The following is a 23,250-nucleotide window of genomic DNA, read 5'->3' as shown; positions in this document are numbered from 1 at the left end:
CACTTTTTGTACTCCCAGAGGGGAAGCAAATACTGTGTACAGTTAGCCAGCACACAAAGGAAGGAAATGAATTATTTTGACCTCTCTAAAAGGAAGTTTCTACCTCAAACAAGCCTAATTCAGTATTCTCTTTAAAGTAAGTATTTGGATAGTTTTCCAGCAGTAAAGGTTTCTGTTTTACCTCTACACAGTTGTCTTATTTATATCAGACTCTGAAGACAAACCTTTTTACATAATAACAAATAAACAAGAAATTTGTCAGAGTAGTTGATAAAGAATAAATCATAGGATGCTGGACAGTAAAATTAGAAAAAGTTAAAGGTCACGACAATAAATATGAAGAACATCAGCATTGGTTGAACCCACATTCAGTCGTTCTTCCAATCAGTATCAACAACAATATATAATATCTGTGACAGTTTGCACAGGCTGATCTAAAGACGAAAGGCAGAAGACATTCAAAACATTATCCTCTACACTTGAGCTGTGTAAGTTGGTTATATGGTCACTGATATACTTGTACAAGTGTTTCTTTAATAGGAATTTACTACTAACTCCACAATCAAATTTATAAATATACCATGTACGTTATCCATCAGTTATGATTAAGTTGAAAAATTGTTAGAAGTCAAACTTTAAGAAGGTAATATATTTATTGTCACGAAAACAATGAACAAATAGTAATTGAAAATTACTAATAATTATTAATAACTTTTCACAGAATAAACAACTATTTTGTTATTTGACTGTGTTATACTTGAAGATTCAATCAGTGTTTATTTTACTGTAGAGTTCAGAATCAGCACAAGTTATTGGGTGAAGTTACCACCATGAATTATGCATCAAAGGAAGATTGTGTTGCCGTAGGCACCCAACAAGGTGATCTCTATCTGACAGACAGAACTTGTAGAAGTCTAAGAATAGTCCATTTAAGGGACAACTGGTATACCTTCTTGTTCTTTATTGCTGTTTATGTGAAAATACTTCATCAAAATACATAAAAATTAATATCTTGTTGAAAATTACAATATTGAATTTGTTTGGTATTATTATTGTTATCCTTTATGCTAAACGAACGAAGTTTTATTGTACAGTGTGAATTAATTAACGGTTGACGTTATTAAGTAGCATTCAATTACATCTTTAGAAGATCTAACCTTATAGTTGCAAAACTTACAATTTTCATTTGGATTGAAGTGTTTTCACTGAGTTCATGGTGTTGTTTTTAAATTTTGCAGCTTTTATTAGTTAACCACATCAAGCCTAAGGATCATTAGAAATTAGAAACCTGTGGTTACCATTGGTTGAACCGACATTCAGTCGTTCTTCCAAACAGAATCAAGAACAAACAACTAATTTGACTACACTAACTAAGGTTATTGGGACAAGTATTAAACCTCACAAATATTACTCACAGGTCTCTACTCAACTGTAGGAGGTCATAAATGGGTGGAATTGTAGGCTATGCCTAACAAAATATATGTAAAAAGAAGGAATATTAAGTTAGACACAAAACATGAATAATTACTTTTTTAAGGAGTAATAATTTCATAATAAAAACATGTGCTTTTGATTGGGTAGAAAAATTCTAAAAGACGCTGTCGAATTGTGCAGAAACTTGGTGATATGTGTGTGTGTTCTTTTTATCAGACTCACGGCTTCGTGTTTAATACGAGGAGACACCCTAAGTATGTTCATTGCTGATGAAAAAAGATGACATATTATCCTGTGATGACATGTGCAGTTATCCTCAGGTAAAAGAAATTAAACTGAATTTAACAGAATGTTATATTGTAAGAAATAAATATGTTTTGACATGTGTTCTTTTCACAGAACTTGCTATAGAAGTAACCCACTGAATTAATCTTTGAGTGGTATGGTTGTTCAACATCTTTGCCTTGCAGATTTGATTTAGCGTTCAACAGGTGATAAGTTTAAACAGAGCTGAAGGTTGACCACTACTTATTATATTTATTTAAAGGCAGTTATAAGAAAATCTGTTAGTAATATCCGAGATCCTTTAAAGTTTTGGACAGTTTCTAGATCAAATTTTTTTTGTATTTTGGTTGATATGACCTTGTAGTTATCACACTGAGCTGTGGGTTGCGAGAACTAAGGTTTGAGCAACAGTATGCCATTCATTTTCTGCTGCAGTTATCACATTGAGATGTGGGTTGTGTGAAGAGTTCTGTAAGTTAATTGATCTCAGCAAGAGAATGGTTAATTCAATTTCTATGTATAGTCTATAGAGGAGTGGTTTCCAAACATTTTTCACTCATGATGTTCCAATCCCTTACACTGATTTGTGTAACATCCCTGCTGCTACATGCAGTGTTTGTTTTTTAATGTTTTTAACACTCCTACGAAAAAATATTTATATCCACTAAAGTGATTGTGGGGCCTATTAGGCCCCATATATTTTTCCAATAGAAACACTGTGATTTAACAACATTCATTACAAACAACTTTAGAATGGCTCTGACAAACATTTGTTTTTACAATTTCAGCAAACAATTTTCGACTGTCTATCTTTTGATCTGCTGCACAAATGGCATCGTCCTCTTTTGCCCTCTTGCAGGCGGTTCACATGAGGTTGTTTTGTCATTATCTTTGCAGTAAATTTCTTTGATTTCAAGCACCAATTGCCGTATAAATTCTCTTCTGGCTCTTGATTTATGTTGACGAAGAAATTCAGGATGTTTTGTCGAGTATAGAACGAAACCATTGTACGCAGCAAGATCTAGAATGTTATAGAATATGCAGACTGACCAGCGCTTTGATCGCCTCTTTGTTGTATAATATCTCACCAGTTGATCGAGAGTGTCGACACCTGCCTTCGTTGCATTGTAAAGATTGACGATTTCGGGCTTTCCATTCTCTTCTACTTCACCAGACTGATGCTGAGAACTCAGTAGTAGCACATATTTTCCTGGTTTGTCTGAGTGCCTGAGAAGAGTGATGTCGTCATGGTAGAAAAACTTTGGTGATAACTCTCTAGATTTTGCATTTATTTCAGGAGGCAGGAAGGTTCTTGATTTCCGTATGGTTCCAACAAGTCCTGTTCTTTTTGTTCGTAGGTACTTGGCAAGTGTCATTGTTGTGAAGAAATTATCTGTCGTTATTGTCCTTCCTTTTCCAAGAAATGGCTGACACAGTTCTCTGACTATTCTTTCTCCTTGATTTGTTTCTGTTGTATTTCCAACCTTTCCAGTATAAATTTGAGCGTTGAGGAGGTAACTTGTCTTTGCATCTGTTAGGCACCAAATCTTTATTCCGTATTTGCCTGGCTTTGTCGGAATGTATGTTCTGAAGCCAACTCTTCCTTTGAAGTTACATAGTTGTTCATCCACTGTCAGGTATTCGCTTGGGTTGTAACTGTTTTTGCAATTTTCAATGAAAAAATTCCAGACTCCAGAGATGGCGGCATCTTTGATTTCTCTATTTCTTTGAGAGTGGATGTCAAATCTGATTTTTGAGCACATTTTTTTTTAATTTGTCTTGTGTAATCAGTTTTCGCAAAAATGGCAAACCGAATTCGGTTGAAAACATTTCGTCTATCGATGCATTTTTGGATTTGCTTATTCCAAGGAAAAGATTAGCTGCGATCCATTTCCAGAGGTCTTCTTCAAAAATTGGTTCTTTCATGACGGTTTTTGTTGAGTGAATGATCTGTTCCATCATATTATCAGAAATGAAAATTTTAAATGTTTCGAATGGTGTAGAGACTCTTGGAGCAGCTTGCCTTGTAATGCCTGGGTTCCCATTGAATATATTGAGAGCTGCGGTTCTCCTGTTGATCCTTGAAGGTGTTGTTAAATAACTAAAATTCTTATCTTTGGTCAAAAGTTCGTTCACTGGCATCGTAGTAAGATCTTCTTGATTACTTTCTTCACTTTCAGAAGGGTACGGCGCGATTTGTTCATCATTTTCGACTTCAGAAGGATCATCATCACAAATTTCAGAGTAGTCTTCGACATTATCATGTTCACTTTCATCGTCGGATGGTTTTGTCAGTAAATGTACATCTTCATCAAGAGATATCATTTTTTGACACGGTTTGAAGATTTCAGCTCCTATATATATAGGATGTGTGGATTCTTCTAGAATATTCTAGAAGCTTCAAGAATATTCTAGATTATTCTAAATACTTCTGTAAAGTTTCTAGAATGTTCTAGAACAGGCGTGGGCAAACTAGGCAATAATCAGGACCGTCTCAAATTATTGTTGGAGTAGAGTTATTATCCTAAATATCCATCTTTTGAAAATAAGTTGTAAAATTAATATATTTTTACTATAATTTGCTTTTTTCGGTTGCCCAGGCCTGTTCTAGAATTATTCAGGAAATAAATAAAGTCAATTTTATGTTTTTTGATCTGGGGCCTAATAGGCCCCAAAATACCCTTAGTGGATGTTTTAAATTTTTTTTTTAAATATTATTTCGCAAATGTCTGAAAAGTCAAAATATTATTGCTCCTTAAAATATAAAGGGATAGGGTCAGTTAATGGCAATTTCATTTAAATACAAAATTATAAGCCTAATATTAATAACCTTTCAAGTTGCTCTGGGGCCTGTTAGTCTCCACTTTTCGTAGGAGTGTTAATTATTCTGTATTGGTGAAGTTATTGTAACACACAGTTTAGAAACCACTTGGGAAAACTATATTGATTGACAATGATCATTTTTCTTCATCAGCATAATTTCCCTATTTAATAAATATAGATCTGATTCACATTATATATATTGGAATATTTAAATAATGGTTATCATTACTCTCTATTCTTAACAAGGCTTTCTTGGTGTTGTGTCAGCATGCCATTAATCTTCTGTAGTTATCACACTGAGCTGTAGGTTGTGAGGACTAAGGTTTGAGCTACAGTATGCCATTAATCATCTGTAGTTATCACATTGATGTGTGGGTTGTGTGGACTAAGGTTTGAGCCACAGTATGCCATTAATCGTCTGTAGTTATCACATTGAGGTGTGGGTTGTGAGGACTAAGGTTTGAGCTACTCTATGCTATTAATCTTCTGTAGTTATCACACTGAGCTATGGGTTGTGAAGGCTAAGGATTGAGTTACAATATGCCATTAATCATCTTCTGTAGACATGTTGTAGCCATGACAGCCAGCCCTATGATTTGGTTAAAAGTAGCTATGAAAGATCGTTAAAAGTTTTTCAGAGGGAAAAATGATGTCCATAAGGTTGTGACCTATTCGTACTCGTATTGTTGAAGTATCATTCAAGAAACATTAAGTTAACTTACACTGAGGGAACAAATTATTGATTTCAGTTTTCAGCCGACTAGAACGCCATGTTTCATAATGTTGGCCAGATCATTGTCCTGCATAAAATTAATTGATTAATTCTAACAGATTTAAATGATTTTGCTAAGCACAGTGCATCAATTTCAAATGAGAATGAAAACATAAATATTTCAAATGATTGACCAAATCTACTTCCTTAATATATCGAATCTAATGCTGATGTTGTAAATGATTGTTTAGGCAGAAAATATAGGATTTATGTTCTAATGAAATAAACAAAGGTTTGTTTTTGAATCTCGCGCAAAGCTACACGAGGGCTATCTGCGCTAGCCGTCCCTAATTTAGCAGTGTAAGACTAGAGGAAAGGCAGCTAGTCTTCAGTACCCACCACCACTCTTGGGCTATTCTTTTACCAACGAATAATGGGATTGAGGGTTATATTATAACGTCTCCAAGGCATTAACAAAGGACTTGTGTTCTAATGAAATAAATATTGCGCAGAATTATTTATAAGCTACATTACTGGCTTTTTTAAAAATTAAATACAGTTTTAAATTATTATTTGCTCACATGTTTAAGTTAACATCACATTACATGTCTTTTACAACTTTTGTTTTTTTTCTTTACTGAAACATCGAAATTATACTGACGTAATTTGACAGTTTTATATTGTTTTGGATATCCGCCTGTAGCTGTATAAAGAGCTATAAATATGCGCAAAACTGTCTATAATTTTGGACTGATAAATTAGAGGGAAGGTGGCAAGTTGGTCAACACCATCTACCGCCAACTGCTGGGCTACTTTTCGTTGATAAAATAGTGAGACTTAAGCGTCACTTATATTGCGTATGCACGTAAACTCTTTACCTTTTATTCCGGTATGCTAACCACTAACCACGTTCGATTTTTTTCAAAAAATTAAAAAAAGTGTAGGTTTGAGAGAGAGAGAGAGTCAAACGTGCCCACTTTGCTGTGATAAAAAAACACCTCTGACATAAGGTGTGAAAAACAGCTGAGCCAAAACGTTTTTAGTAAAAATACAATAAGGTCCTCACCATTTAATCATTTAAAGACCAACAGGCCAGGTACATCTGGAATAACTTAAAGTAACGAATCGAATTTATATTTAGAGTTTCAAGAAAAAGAGCTTGTTTCATGTCATAAAGAAAACACCAGAGAAGAAGAAAAAATAATATGTAAAGGGTAAAGAAACTTGTTAAATGTTGGAGAGAAATATTATTCAAACTATAGAAATATATATACATACAAACTCAGGAGAATAATATACAGTTCTATGGAGAATTCATTTGTAAATCGACCAATTCCCAAATATCAAAAGCTCAGCGTGATAAACTGTACAACGACTGTAGAAAGCGAGTGTCACGTGAACACTACGTGAAAAGTAAAAATTGACAAACGGTCGCCGTTCAAAATACTTTTAATTTTGGCCCGGCATGGCCTAGCGCGTAAGGCGTGCGACTCGTTATCCCACGGTCGCGGGTTCGCGCCCGCGTCGAGCTAAACATGCTCGCCCTCCCAGCCGTGGGGATGTATAATGTGACGGTCAATCCCACTATTCGTTGGTAAAAGTCTTACACTGCTAAATCAGGGACGGCTAGCACAGATAGCCCTCGAGTAGCTTTGTGCGAAATTCCCAAACAAACAAACAAACAGTCGCCTAAATAATTATAATGGTATACAGGAAACCGCACGTGATAGCCAATAAATATAATACACGGTATTATTTGTATTGCTTTTATACACTATAGAGGAAAATTAGTGAGTACATGAATTTGTTGTTTGTTTTCCTTATAAGATCGAAATTGGTGAGTCTTATTATTTAGAATCTGAGATAATATACAGTGCAATTTTTTTGAACATTTATTATTTATAATAAAGCATTATGTATAAAACGTACGAACATATTACATTGGTCTATAACAAGACCATTAAATCTATAAGATATGCGGTAAACAAAAGAAAAACTATATCGAACATTGCTTATAATTTAAGCGTATTCGCAATATCTTAATATAGTGTTAATTCAATGAGACACACGGTTCAGCTAATAAAGTGATATATTTATGTCGAGTGTGAGTGTTCTCCTTATAGCAAAGCCATATCTGGCTACCTACTGAGTCCACCGAGAGGGATCGAACCTCTAATTTTAGAGTTGTAAGTCCGTAGACTTACCGCGAATAATTAAACCAATTTGTATAAGCGAAGTAAACTATGAAAACTTCATATTTCAAAACTCAACTTTCAACAACCGGTTTAACTGGCTAAATATGATTTTGATAAAAGCGTAAGAACAAAGCGATATAATATAATATAATATAATATAATATAATATAATATAATATAATATAATAAATTAATAGATTATATAATTATATTATATTATATTATATTATATTATATTATATTATATTATATTATATTATATTATATTATATTATATTATATTATATTATATTATGCTATTCTATCAACTAAAACTATTACAAAAACGGCCGCAGGCCTAATAGCTCTCTGCAGCAACTTGTAGTTATACCTGTTCGGAAAGCGTTTATTTCTACTAGTAACAATAATGAAATTGTTTGTTCTCTTTAATAATTTGAAGTACACATTGGAAGAATTAACCCACTTTAATAAAGGTTTACAAAAACATATTTTGCTCACCAAATAAGTGCAAAAGAATTATTGTTTGTTTTTTTTTATTCCAACAAACGTTTTGCCTTTGCAGCTTTAATATTAGAATATTCTCAAAGTTATAAAACAATTGTATATATTAACTCTGATGAAGCCACAAAAGAGAAATGTTTGTTGAAATTAAAATATTCTTGATTTATCTTGAGTGTAAAGGTCTTTTCTCTAAACTTTTAACAATAATGACAATGTCAACATATGTGTTTCTCGGTTAATAATATCACCATAATGAAAAACAAAAATGTTAAGTTGTAAATGAGAAATTTTATTTCATATTCCTTTTAGATTGTTCGTTTACAATGTTTATCTCAAACTTTACACTTAATAATTTTTGCATCGTTAACTTTCGTCACGTGAACCATAATATAGATTGAATGATCACATAATGAATTAAAAATAAATTTTAATATCATCATTCAGTTCAACAAAAAACATGCGCTTGAAAATAGAAAATCATAGCTACGAGTTGTGTCTTAAAAATTTTAATTAGTAGTAAAGCGTCCTACAGTGCAACAGCGGTAAATGTCTTCGAAATTAAAATGCTAGAATCATGGATATTATTCCTTTCAGTTTGGCCCACCATGGCCAGGAGGGTTAAGGCGTTCGACTCGTAATCGGAGTGTCGCAGGTTCGAATCCACGTCGCACCAAGCAAGCTCGCCCTTTCAGCCGTGGGAGCGTTATACGGTAAATTCCATTATTCGTTGGTAAAAGAGGAGCCCAAGAGTTGGCGGTGGGTGATGATAACTCGCTACCACCTCTCTAGTCTTACACTGCTAAATTAGGGACGGCTAGCGTGAAAAGCCCTGGTGTATATTTGCGCGAAATTCTAAAAACAAGCCTTTTGGTGAACACAGCACATACCCCAATGTGGCTTTATTATTAGGAAACACGCTCTTACTACGAAATTTTCATTCACTCCTACTTAATTTCTAATGTTACACATGTATGTCATAAACCACTAAGCTAAAGAAACCAGGAATGATAAACTGATAAAATTGATACTGCTTGAACCGCGCCCACCCCAGTGGGTCAGCTGTACGTCTGCGGACTTACAACGCTAAAAATCGGGGTTCGATACCCGTGGTGGGCAGAGCACGTGGTAGATAGCCCAGTGTGTAGCTTTTTGCTTAATTCAAAACAGCAACAAATCATGAACCGAAATTGGAAAAAAAATCGAATAAAAAAAACAACTCATGATATAAAAACGCAATACGTGAACACAGTTAAAACTCATGATATAAAAACGCAATACGTGAACACAGTTAAAACTCATTATATACAAACACAGTACGTCAACATAGTTAAAACTCATTATATACAAACACAGTACGTGAACACAGTTAAAACTCATGATATACAAACACAGTACGTTAACACAGTTAAAACTCATGATATACAAACACAGTACGTCAACATAGTTAAAACTCATGATATACAAACACAGTACGTTAACACAGTTAAAACTCATGATATACAAACACAGTACGTCAACATACTTATAACTCATTGTATTTGTTAAACAGAATTTTGATACTAAGAGTTTGATGCTGTAAATATGATACTTACCAGTTATGATTATGATGTGTTCTAACTGGCCTCTTTTCAGGGCTGGAATCTATAAATCCTAGGAAACGAAGAATTTTGATGTGGGGGTAAACGGGAGTACCCCGAGAAGACCTACTTTAACTGGTGGGGCTGTTTATTCGGCGCCCCACCATTCATGGTATATAAATGTAGTTGTAGGGAGAGAGGTATCGCTGCCAAGTTCGTGGGATGGCTGTTAGTTGTGGAAATTGTCTTGTTAATTGTGTACGGTTGCTTGCTTTTCTATAGTATTTAGATGCTAGATAGGTAAGTCTCTTCTTGAGAGGCGAGATGGTGCTTGCTTTGTCAAGGTAAGCTGTCGATGTGTAACTGTCGATATGCCAATCGAATGGCAAGATTCTGGGCTTGTTGCAATGTTTTAAAGTGGTTGAGGGGTGAGTTCGCAATAATCATGTTGCCGTATTCAATGATCAGCCCGATGATTGATCAAGATCAATTAAATCTTGTAATTGATAAGAATAGTTTAAGTTCTACAGTCCTTGGCAATTCTACTGATTCTTCTGAGGTAGAAAATTCGTTTGTAGATTTTTGAGAGTATGGTTTTGAAGTGATCAGTCCAAGTTAGTTTCTTGTTGAACGTGATGCCAAGAAATTTAATAGTGGGGGAGAATTTAAACTCAGTGTTCATCATTGTCAGTTTGACTTTAGGGAGGGATTTGCTTTTTCTCGAGATTTTGCGTTTAAAAGTTATAGCCTGTGTTTTAGTTGCATTAAGCACGACCCGCCACGTGTTACACCAGGTGGTTATACTGTTCAGTGTGAATTGAACTTTGGAGATTCGCGTGACGTACTCCTTACTGCTATGTCGTCAGCATATTGCGACGCATAGGTGTACTTAAGTTTACGGAGAGAGATGTCGTTAACATATAATACATATAAAAAAGGGCTGAGTACTGAACCTTGGAGAACGCCTGCGACAGGTGAACAATGTTGGATGTTAATTCTTACTTCAGCTGTTCTATTGTCTTAAAATCAAGACATCCATCTTGTTAAGGAGGACGGGAGGTTAAACTGAAGGAGTTTGAACTTGAGGCCCTGGTGCCAGACTGAATCAAAGGCTCGTTTAACGTGTAAAAATAAGCCCACTGCAGTGTGGTTTTTATTAAATCCTTGTATGGTGGATTAAAATAATCTCCGAAGAGGCGGCTTTGAACCACCGACCTATGGATAGCTATAACCCGACTATAGTCCACCGCTCTACTAACTGAGCTATCGTCCGATGTTATAAATTAAGCCAACTAGTTTCAACTGAAAAGAGCACTTGACGTCGCTAAGCTCCGCCCAAACCCGACCGAACTTTCAAAAACTGAGCATCGGGCTCTTCCTTCAGCTGTCATCTGAGGGAAACTTATAGAAAAGATAATCGCGAACAGGCTCTTATTTCATATAGAAACTATTAGTATTATGAATGACATTCAAAATGCATATTCGCCATATCTCCAGTTTTCTCGCCAACATGTAGGCCAGAGCACAACTCAATCAAACACATTCCCGCTTATTCATACTGGTAGCAGGCATACCGCAAGGGTCTGTTATCAGCTCACTCTTGTACACAATACACTTCAACAACGTTCCGTTCCTCAAACTCGGGTATACTCATGCGTCACAATATGCTAATAACGCTGCTGTTTGGAGTACATCAAGAGACTCATTGGTCAGAGCTGGTAGAGCTCAAACGTCGCTCAATCACATAAGCGAATTGTGTGATCGCTGGCGTATAGCTTTAAATCTTAACAAAATACAGGCAATTATATTTCACCCATGTTGTAAAAAGAAAAAGAATAAATTAACCCAAACAAAACTTACCCTACTAGACACCGATATAAAATTAACTAAATCTATAAATAACTCGGAGTCATCTTCAATCGATCTGTATAATAGACGGGTCACTTTAGCGAAATTTTCAAATCTGTCAATCAACATAATACTTTTCTCAGGCGCATTGGGAGGTACCCACAAAGGACGCTTGGCCAGTACCACTACAACTATTTACAAAGCTTGTATTAGACCACTTACTGAATATGGATACATAGTCGCGTGCAGCATGACCAATGACCTCATGCAAAAGTTAGAAACACTAGGATATCGAGTTCCCCGTGTAGCATATCGTTTACCAAGGATACTTAGATTCACTACGGATATTACCTAAACTTAGTGAAATAACCCACAATTTAGCCGCAAGATATTATCAAAGAGCCAGAACAAGAAATACAATTCTCAAACTTAGCTGAAACACCCAACACGTGGCGCGCCCACTAGTCTCCTTAATATATTTGTAGTGTATAGAGTACTAACCAGTTTTCCCCACACCAGATTCTAGACACAGGATCTATAGATCCCACGCCACTCTGAAGGACCCTAAGTCCCATACCGGTCGTTTATCTTTGTGATACTTACTAGTCAGCGCCTGTCGTCGGTTTTTCCGCAGCTGCTTGCTTGCCTACTGTCCATAACCACAGTTTGTTTGTTTATACGTGTCAGTAATGTGCATGAGTATTTACATACGTGAATACGTACGTTATTTTTTGTTGTGTTTTTCTCATGTAGCTTAACCTAATATCCAGTCACGAGTGGGGTGGAGAGAAATTAAATTTCTCAATTGATTCTGACTTATAACCTCGGCTTGGGACCAGTTAGATCTCAAACCGAAATATCTGCTGTAAACATTTAAAGTTCAGTTATTTAGCTATCAACTTTTAGAGTTCAGTTATTTAGCTATCAACATTTAAAGTTCAGTTATTTAGCTGTCAACTTTTGTAGATAAAGTTAGAGAGAAATAGTATTCAGGAAGACCTTTCCTCTGCATATTTTGTCTGGTCACTATTTTTTACGTTTTTCTACCCTTTCAAATATGGGGTGTTACGAAACTAATGAAGTGTATTCATATTTCATAATCGCTAGTTCTCGCGAACGCGAAAAAATCAACTTGCAGTGTAAATGGTTGCACTATGGTTTTAAAGAATCCTTGTCTTATTAATCTAACATAACACATGGAGAGGCACGATAAAGCAGAATTTCAAAATCTAGTAAGAAGACGCGAAGCTTCAACTATGAAAAGATCACTCCTGCAAGGACCCGGCATGGCCAGGTGGGTTAGGCGTAATCCGTGGGTCGCGGGTTCGAATCCCGGTCGTACCAAACATGCTCGCCCTTCCAGCCGTGGAGGCGTTATAATATGACGGTCAATCCCACTATTCGTTGGTAAAAGAGTAGCCCAAGAGTTGGCGGTGGGTGGTGATGACTAGCTGCCTTCTCTCTAGTCTTACACTGCTAAATTAGGGACAGCTAGCGCAGATAGCCCTCGAGTAGCTTTGCGTGAAATTCAAAACAAACAAAAACACTACTGCAATATGAGAAGACTCACAACTACAGCGACACCAAGCGTAGAAAAACTATTCACGAGTTGTTTTTTTCAACAATAAACATTCCAATGGACATAAAAAGGTTTCATAATGCTATGATTGAGTTGGTGACTCTAAATTTGAGACATTTTCCTGCAGTATAGGAGAGTGTGTTTTTAAAGTAATCGATCGAATTAAAAAGGCTCTTAACACAATAGTGGATCGGAAGATTTCGACTTTAGTTGATAAAAAAGCTATAGAAATTGTAAAGCAAATAAGTGAAGAGCTGCAAAACAGATGTTTTCATTGAAAATTAACATCTCATCTTGACTGGATAGGTCTGTGCTAGCCATTAATGTCTAAGTTATTGATAGCGACTCTCTTCAAATAAGAACGTTAGCTGTTACAAACATATACATTCTGGTAGAAAACATCATAGAATTAGTTATAAATATGTTATCAAAATACAACTTGAGTGTATTCTATCACTACTGATAATGCTAGAAATATGGTTAAAGTTGTGGAATTAATTTGCGATGAAGGAAATGAGACTGTTAGTGATGAAAGTGATATAAGTGAAGTGTATTAAACTAGACAGTGTTATTTCTGTTAAATGTACTGCTTACACTTTGCAACTTGCAGTAAAAGATAGGATAAATTAAGAACTGTAGGCAATTACTATATCTCAGGCGTAAAAGCTGCGAACTCCAGCTATAAAGAATATTTCAAAGACAAGGAAATATCATATGCTTATTGTGAACGGGAGATGTGATGGTGCTCAACATATGATGTGATCTCCCGTTTAGTGGAACTTTCTGCTGAACATGTGATGTGATCTCCCGTTCAGTGGAACTTGGTGCTCAACATGTGATGTGATCTCCCGTTTAGTGGAACTTCCGCCGTTTATTGAAGTAATTGAAAACATTCTCTTCAATCCTGAGATAAATTACAATAAATTATACTCGAATTAGAACCGACTAAAAGCTACAGTACAGTTACAAGAAAAAATTTAACTTCTGGAGACTTCTATAAAGTGTGGCTTGTTTGTAAAAGTGAAATATCCATAATCAAACGTCTGCTGGCTCACAACATCACAGAAGTAATGAAAGCTAGGAAAAAAAAACTTCTTAAAAATGAAGTAATACGAGCATCGTTATTTCTAGATTATAGATTTAGTGTTTTGATATGTGAAGCAGAACAGGAACAAGCCATAAATCATTTGATCAAACTTGATGGCAGATTATGTGCAATGAATCCTAAACTTGAACTTCAAGTAACTTGGGAATCTGAAGAGCAGATGGCATCCAGTACATCAGGGGATGAGTTGGAAAAGATGCTTCGCGTGGCTGTAAAAAGCAAGAAAAACTCGAGTACTCCAAAAAAGGGCATTTCGTCGGCTCTGAAATAATTCCAGCACCCAGCAGTCTAACTTCATGGTGTTACTCAATGAAGATAAAACATGAATACTTGTACAAACTGACTATAGTTGTTTATGTTGCTCCAGTGATACAAGTCAGTGTAGAAAGGTTATTTTATATATTTAGTGATGTTTAGTCCCCAAATAAACAGTTTGTTGTCTGGAAACATTGAGAATATCTCAGTTGTTCATTCTAATTTCAGCTTGTAAGCTTATGTTATATTATGTTTGTATGTTTTATATAATAAAGGAATTGCAGTAGAAACTCGTTTTTACTATTTCTATTTTAGAACTTAATGTATTTGTAAAACTGTGAGTTGAAAAGTACTAAAGAGTTTAAATAAAATATGAAAATTAAATAATGCAGTATGGGAAAGAATGAGTGGTTTTCTGTTACATACGTTGATTTTACTAATACTTGTCTTAAATGTGTATTAAAAATATTGTTACTGAACAGAAGCAAAAATAATAATGAAGGGGAGAAGACAAACTCAGTGCTTCATCCTTCAGAAAGAGAAAAGAAACAGGACAGTAGAAGGAAAAATAGATAAAGTTACTAAGTGTGGAATTTATAATGATTAAATATACAAACTTATACATAGAGATGAAAAAGATATGCATTTCAAAAAAAGGTGTGAACGTACATGTATAATAAGGTCACAAGTTACAAAAAGAGTACATAATGCTGCAGTAGAAAGTAATAACCATTTTAAAAATATGAAAAACTGGAATTAAAATCAAATCTGAATTGAACTGGAAAATTGAAATCGAAAAAAACAACTTGAATTGAAGCTGAAATCGAACAAACATAACAGCTCAACTTTTCTTGATTTTCATAGAAAACCTTAAAATAAACAACATAGTTTAAAAAAGTTATTTCATACAAACATACATGGTTTTAAATTATGTTTTCAATGTTTCAATTTAGGTGTTAGCTGGAGGGAACAAAGTTAAGATCACTAAACTATACCAAGATATATTTAGGTACATCGATATACATACAATTAAACAATTAGTTCATTAATTTACAGTGAAGTATTCATTTGAATAGAAATGAATAAGAATTCAGAGAAGTCATACACCAGGTGATTGTAGATATTCATTGTTTGTAGTTTGTTATGTTGACCTTCAGACTAGTGTATAAATTATGTTGAAAGTGAAAACTATACAGTGTAATATAGTAGCCCAAGAACATGGGTGGGTGATGATGACTAGTCACCTTCCTACAGTCTCATACTGATAACTCAGGGACGGCTAGCTTTGCGCGAGATTCAAGAACAAACAAGCCAAATCTTTGAACGAAATGCGTATTCTATTATAGGTCTGATGTATGTTTTGCAGATTTTTATTATATTATCAAGTGATGTGCCTTTATTTTTACGTGAAAAACTTCTTGCATTATTTGATCATTTCCAGATTCTAGTCAGGATCTTGTTAGTATGCTGTATCCACGTTTATTTGGTATCGTAAGTTAATCCTAAAAATGTAGCCGAAGTAGCAGTCTGTAAAAATGATTCGTTCATGTATAACTTTCGTGGATATTTTTCAGGGTTTTTAATCTGGTGAATAGTATTACTTGGGTTTTTGAAATATCTATTTTTATTCTATATTTCTGGCAGTATTCTTCTAAATTATTCAAGACTGGCTGGAGGTTTGTTGCTGCTATTGAAGGAGTGGAGGCACATTTCCAGGCCGTTACATTGTCAGCAAATTGTGATGCAAAACCTATGTTTAGGTCCGACAGTGCCTTATTACTCACATACATGATAAATAAGATAGGGCTAACTATCCCTTTGTGTGGGACTCCTGCCTCAGGTGAAAAGGACCCTGAGTGGGCCCCATTCACATCTACTTTACACGTTTCATTGTCCCAGAAAGTTAGATAGCCAGTGAATCCTGATGTAAATCCATTTCCGTTAACCGGTGACGTAATCCGTCATGCCAGAACGTGTCGAATGCTTTCTCAATGTCGAGAAACCAAGCTGAAGTACATTCGTTTTTGTAAAAGATGTCTGTAATTGTTTCAGTTAATCTGATTAGGTGGTCTGTAGTTTGTCTGTATTTTCTAAATCCGTTTTGAATTTCAGGTAATTTTGAATTTACTTTTAAGTATATAGATAGTCGGTTAATAATTATTTTTTCTAAAATTTTTCCGATTCAGCTAGTCAGACTGCTCAGGTGGTAATTGTTTCGTTTATTTGCTGGCTTTCCTTCTTTATGGAACATTAAAATTACTGCTGCCTTCCCAGAAACAGGGATGTATCCAGCTGAAAATGATAAGTTGAATAAAACTGTTAGGTGTTCATATAATTTCTCAGTACCATTGATGTCGAGAAAACCCACTTGTAGAGTTTTGTTTGTTTGTTTTGGAATTTCGCACAAAGCTACTCGAGGGCTATCTGTGCTAGCCGTCCCTGATTTAGCAGTGTAAGACTAGAGGGAAGGCAGCTAGTCATCACCACCCACCGCCAAATCTTGGGCTACTCTTTTACCAAAGAATAGTGGGATTGACCGTCACATTATAACGCCCCCACGGTTGAAAGGGCAAGCATGTTTGGCGCGACCGGGATGCGAACCCGCGACCCTCAGATTACGAGTCGTACGCCTTAACACGCTTGGCCATGCCGGGCCACTTGTAGAGAAATATACTCTTCAAAAAAAGAAACGCAAAAGGCAAAATATGAGACATATTAGTAACAAGTTTATTCCGGGTAGTTCTGTATGACATGTGTAAAACTTTCCACATTCACTGCTGAACATCCAAAGTCTGCAAAGGCGAAGTCCACGCTCACTCGTTGAAGTTTAACGTCAATAACGAGTATGCCCCCCCGTGAGCATCAATAACTGTTTGGCATCTCCTACCCATGGAAGCGATGAGATGACAAATCACATCCTGTGGAATGGCTGTCCACTCAGCCTGCAAAGCTGCTGCAAGCTGAGGTAGAGTCTGCGGTTGAGGTTGTCACCGTCGCAGACGTCGGTCCAACTTGTCCCAAAGATGTTCGATGGGGTTTAAATCTGGTGATCTGGAGGGCCATGGAAGAACGTTGATGTTGTGGTGTCTCAAGAAGACAGTGGTGAGTCGGGGTGTGTGAGGACGGGCGTTGTCATGTTAAAAAATGTCGTTGACGTTCACCATGATGGGTTGCACATGGGGCCTAAGAATCTCGTCGACAGTTGCGTACGGTCTGATCGGAAATCCTACGCAGCCCTGGTATGGTTGAGGCAGTAGACGTCACAGTGGTGGCCCTATCTCGAAGGTGACGTAACCAGATGTAGCGATCTTGTTCGGGCGTGGTCACACGAGGTCTGCCAGATCGTGGACGGTAACGAGTTGATCCTTGTTGTTGGTGACGATTCCATAGCCTTGTGATGGTGCTTGGGTGGACATTCACAGCTCTGGCAACATCTGATCGAGATTCGCCTGCTTCCCAGCGACCAATGGCGTTGTGCTTCAGTCAGTCTTGGCGTAAATGTATTGCGTGTCGGTGGCTTAACACTGAGCTATGGAAACCGAGAACCCGTCAAAATTTATTGGACACGAATGCGTTTTGGCGAAAAATCCGATGTTTTCCTCCGTTTTCAAAGTGCACAACTTTTATTGTCATTTTGGTCTGACAATTAGTGCCTTAACACGTGTAACATCACATACTCTGAGCTTGTAACGTTATTACATATATTTCTCTTTAAAATAACATTGGCCTGGCATGGCCAAGCGCGTAAGGCGTGCGACTCGTAATCCGAGGGTCGCGGGTTCGTGCCTACGTCGCGCTAAACATGCTCCCCCTCCCAGCCGTGGGGGCGTATAATGTGACTGTCAATCCAACTATTCGTTGGTAAAAGAGTAGCTCAAGAGTTGGCTGTGGGTGGTGATGACTAGCTGCCTTCCCTCTAGTCTTACGCTGCAAAATTAAAGACGGCTAGCACAGATAGCCCTCGAGCAGCTTTGTGCGAAATTCAAAAACACACAAACAAACATAGTTACCAGACGCAAATATTCAACAATTATAATTATGCTTTCATTTGATTGTTGTCTTTGACAGTTTGTATCCGTCAGAAAAGAAGAAATACTTGTCAATCAGTTGTAAATATATGAAAGAGAAAGAAAATGAAGACAAATATAAAACAGGTAAGTGAGGGACAGCAGTGGGAAAAGACAGATGTTCAAAGGTGAGTTATAAAAAAGACAATTTCTCCTTTAAAGGTAGTTAACAAATTGTACCAAGGTTATAAACAAAGGGTTGTTCCTCGCGATCAGGTGTATAACGGCTTGTTAGTGTAGATTTCAAAACAAGTTTTATATGTGACAAGATTTATTTGTCGTCTTTAACCTCATATATATATCTTATATGTTTGTATTATATGAAATAAAAATATGGAGAGAACCATAAAATGTTTTATGATTAAATTAAAGTACACAAATAGATGGTAATAAGAAACAAAGTTTAAAGTTGAAAGGATGTACAATTTACTAGCAGTGATAAAAACAAATTGTAAGATTGTGTGTGATACTTTAGAACAGGGGCGGCCAAACTTACTTAATGTAAGAGCCACATACCATAAACTTCAGATGTTTGAGAACATAAACAAATATTACACACACGTTTTTAATGTTACATACACATTATGTTATATAAACTATATATAAATATTAATAAATACATGCATGTAATGATATTTATTAATGTGTATAGTTTTCAAACTGTTAATTTGTTTCAATATCAATAACCACGAAGAACACACACACACACACACACACACACACACACACACATATATATATATATATATATATACCAAATGTTTTCAAAATCCTGGCTGATTCTTACTTCGACTATATTGAGCGTACTTAACACGGATACATCTAAAAATATATATCCAAATTTGCAATAAGAGATATTTTAATCAGATACCACCTTACAAAATTTTAGTTTTTTGTCATAATATTTTTCTCACACAGACATTCACACAATTATCAGGCTCTACACTGCTGGTAGAGGTCTTGTGAGTCGTTGAAATTCCGGTTGATATGTTGTCAAAGCTGTACGAATTACCTCTTGCAGGTGTTAATTTGTAAGTATTACTCGATGCTTCAACTTCACAAACTTCATTACAGAGTACAGTAATTCACAGCAGGATGTTGTGCTGAAAATTGAGATGCGTCGCACACGGGCTTCCTTCAGGTCGGGATATTTTATTACTGGAATTTGGTTCAAGAACTCAATTGTAGAATGGAATTTATGGATCATATTTAGACCCAGGTCCTCCAGTAGTTCTATTACTTCCCTTTCCACAGCAGATGATTCTGTAACTAGTTCGAGAATTGGAAAACCATCATTGATCACATCAACCATGAATGGAGGTACAAGAAAGGAGAAGAAGGGCTTCAGCTTGTGCAACTCCTCAAACCTGTATAGGATATTATCCATCAGTCCTTGTAATTTATCTTTTTTATTCTTCCAATTCGTGGCTTTTTTATTTTAATATCAAGGAAGGTATTTATTCTCCTTTTGAGATTGGGAAAGTAACTGTAGTTTCTTCACAATATGTCTATTTAAAAATATATATATTATTTTATTCTGAAAGTTAAAAATTGTCTGAGTAAGATTAGAAACAATATTATCCTTTCCTTGTAGTGCCAAGTTAAGAGTTTGCAGATTATTCATTATATCAGTAAGGAACATCAGATCTTGCATCAATTCATAACTTTCCAGTTGAAAGTGGAATCTTTTCTTTTCTTCAAGAAAATTAAAAATAGGTTCCATCAGATCCACAAACCTATTTAAGACATTGGTGGTTGACAACCACTTCACATTGCAAAAGAAAGAGACATCATTAGGTTTATCTTTAAGGTCCAGTTCTTCAATAAACAAAATTTTTGAATTGTCGGTTGCATGTCTGTAGATTCATCAAGGGCTAAGCTGAATGCAAGAGTATTCTTTAAATCATTTTGCAATTTGCGTGCAGCTTTAGTACTGATCTGGGAGATACAGTCATGTAAAAAGTTAGGACATCCTATGAAAGCCTGTGTATTTTTGTAACATATTTTGGATATATGGATATTTAGACTCAATTTTAACAATATTAAGAGATTATAGGAATATAACTAAACAATTAAACCTGAAGAAAAGACTTTTCAAGATCTTCTGTAAATGTAATTCTACAAAAGTACATATTCTAACTGAGGAACAAGTTGGGACACACCCACATTTATTCCCACTTAAAATGGCTCAACTCATACACAGGTGTATCACACCAGGTGCACATAATTAGAAGATCGTTACTCAGCATTTTGAATGAGGCTTGCCCTATTTAAATCTCATACATTCAGTTTGGTGTGCTTCTGACTGTTGAAGTGAGAGTGAGCACCATGGTGAGAGCAAAAGAGGTGTCTGAGTCCTTCAGAAAGAAAATTGTTGCAGCTTATGAGTCTGGTAAGGGATTTATAAAATCCCAAACGATTTTGAAATCAGCCATTTCATTGTCCGGAAAATAGTCAACAAGTGGAGGACTTTCAAAACAACTGCCAACATGCCCAGGTCTGGTCGTCCAAGCAAGTTCACCTTAAGAGCAGACCGGAAGATGCTAAAGAGGTCTCCAAAACCCTAAAATGTTATCACGGGACCTACAGCAGGATCTGGCTACTGTTGATGTGAACGTGCATGCCTCTATAATCAGAAAGAGACTGCACAAGTGTAAGTTGCATGGGAGGTGTGAAAGGAGGAAACCTTTTCTCTCCAGGAGAAACATCAAGGCCAGACTAATGTTTGTCAGAGAGAATGTAGACAAAGACCAGGACAGATGAGCCCAAAATTGAATTATTTGGACACCAGAACAGAGGAAATGTTTGGCGTAAACCAAATACAGCATTCCAAGTAAAGAACCTGATACTAACTGTGAAACATGGAGTTGGAAGTGTCATGGTTTGGGGCTGCTTTGCTGCAGCAAGACCTGGACAGCTCACAATCATAGAATCCACCATGAATTTTACTGTGTATCAGAGGGTGCTTGAGAATCATGTGAGACCATCTGTATGAAAATTAAAGCTGAAGCGGAAATGAACCCTGCAACATGACAATGACCCAAAACATACTAGTAAATCCACTAAGAACTGGCTGAAAACTAAGAAGTGGAGAGTCCTGGAATGTCGAGTCAAAGCCCAGATCTTAGTCCCATTGAGATGCTGTGGGGTGGCTTGAAACTGGCTGTACATGCAAGAAACCCCTCAAACATCTCACAGGTGAAAGAATTCTGCATTGAGAAGTGGGGCAAACTTTCTTCAGACCGATGACAGAAACTGGTAGATGGCTATAAAAAGAGTCTTACTGCAGTTATTTCAGCCAAAGGGGGTAACACTAGCTATTAGGGGGTAGGGTGTCCTAACGTTTTCCTCAGTTAGAATATGCATTTTTGTGGCATGACATTTACATAAGATCTTGAAAAGTCTTTTATTCAATTTTAATTGTTTAATTATATTCCTATTATCTCTCAGTATTGTTAAAAAAGTTATTGTTGAGAGGGATTTGAAGAACGTCCCTGAGTCAGATTCTCACTGGTTTGTCCACTCAAGGAGTTTCTGCAGTGAAACGCATCTCCACTCGCAAAGATGGAGTTACACTGCTGACAAATATCCTCGTTTTGACATTTACATTACCACGTGCACCTGCCACCATCAAGGCAGGTTATCTAAATTGCAGGGTACAGCCATACATTCCAAACCCTCTCCATGTTTCCAGTGTCAGAGGATCGACCACTCAAAGATGCCATCTCTTGGTTCCCTGACATGTGCTCGTTATGGTGGCAAGGACCACGATGCCTATGAGTGTGACACGGACCCACATTGTGTCAACTGCAATGGTTCTCACCCTTTTTACTTTCATTCTTGCCCAAAATGGTTGGAGGAAAAAGAGGTGCAGCGTTTGAAAACGATTCATACCATTAATTATCCTGAGGCTCAGAAATTCCTGTCTGCCACTTTATCTACGACATATGCTGCTGCACTTTGTTCCACAACTACAGTGGGAGTGCAGACCGATATCTCTGTGCCTCCAAGAGAACTGTTTTCAAAACATATGAAAAGCCTTTTGACCTCCATGGTTTAAAAGGTTGGTGAATCAACTTCTACCCATCTCTGTTCCTCCCATACATTCCAACAAACCCCAAGATCCACATCCTTTGGTTTCAAATACAGGCATTTCTTTAGATACATCTTTTTCTCCCACCCCGAGATGCAAAACAATCGTTCGTTCATGTCCTCAGTCACTGGAATCCCCTTCAAACAACAAATACCTGCCCAATTGACCCAGCGCAGGATCCATGGAGGTTGATAGACCTCGTCCATATTAGGACAGTAAGGAAAAATGACGTAGTCATAAACAGAAGGGTTCTCCCGCCACTTCCCGTCATTTTTTGTTCCAAGGTGTAATTAAATGTACATCTATACAACTGCAACTTTTATACACTGGCAATGAATATTATGTTACAAATAGTCTAATATGTTAAATTATTTTTCCCTACATGAAGCAGATTATACTAACAATTGTGGTAGGAACAGTTTATATTTTGTAAGCGGATAATTAAAAAAAAAAAACCTGTTTGTGGAAAGATAATTCTTATACTTCTGGTCTAACATGAACATTTCTTTCACAATTCAAAGCTTATATTACCATCTGTGCTGATGAAGGTTTTGTAAATGCTTTAAAATCTAAAGCCAAAAATCTGTTTAATACAATGGAAATTTTCGTACCTATGTGAAAGAAAGAAAGAAAAAATCCATTGTTGTACACTTATGCTTAAATTTTATATCTATTAGGAAATAACATGATATTCCTCTATTAATTTTACGAGCAATTACCAAAAATATGCTGGGAAAATATTGTAAAGGCATTAAATATCATAAATCTACAATTAC

The 23,250-nt window shown here is 36.2% G+C and overlaps 1 long non-coding RNA gene across 2 annotated transcripts in view; it reads left to right on the top strand.

The window, feature by feature from the left end:
• Positions 1-1,206: 1,206 nt before the first annotated feature.
• Positions 1,207-23,250, top strand: part of LOC143238278 (uncharacterized) — a 312,759-nt gene continuing 290,715 nt past the window's right edge. For both annotated transcript variants that reach the window (XR_013020492.1, XR_013020491.1), the window contains exon 1: positions 1,207-1,754. This is a non-coding gene — a long non-coding RNA (uncharacterized LOC143238278). The remainder of the gene's footprint in view (positions 1,755-23,250) is intronic.

Source organism: Tachypleus tridentatus, chromosome 13 (genome assembly GCF_004210375.1).
Source record: "Tachypleus tridentatus isolate NWPU-2018 chromosome 13, ASM421037v1, whole genome shotgun sequence".
In the NCBI taxonomy this organism is placed as follows: domain Eukaryota; kingdom Metazoa; phylum Arthropoda; class Merostomata; order Xiphosura; family Limulidae; genus Tachypleus; species Tachypleus tridentatus.
This window is presented reverse-complemented; position numbering and strand designations above follow the sequence as displayed.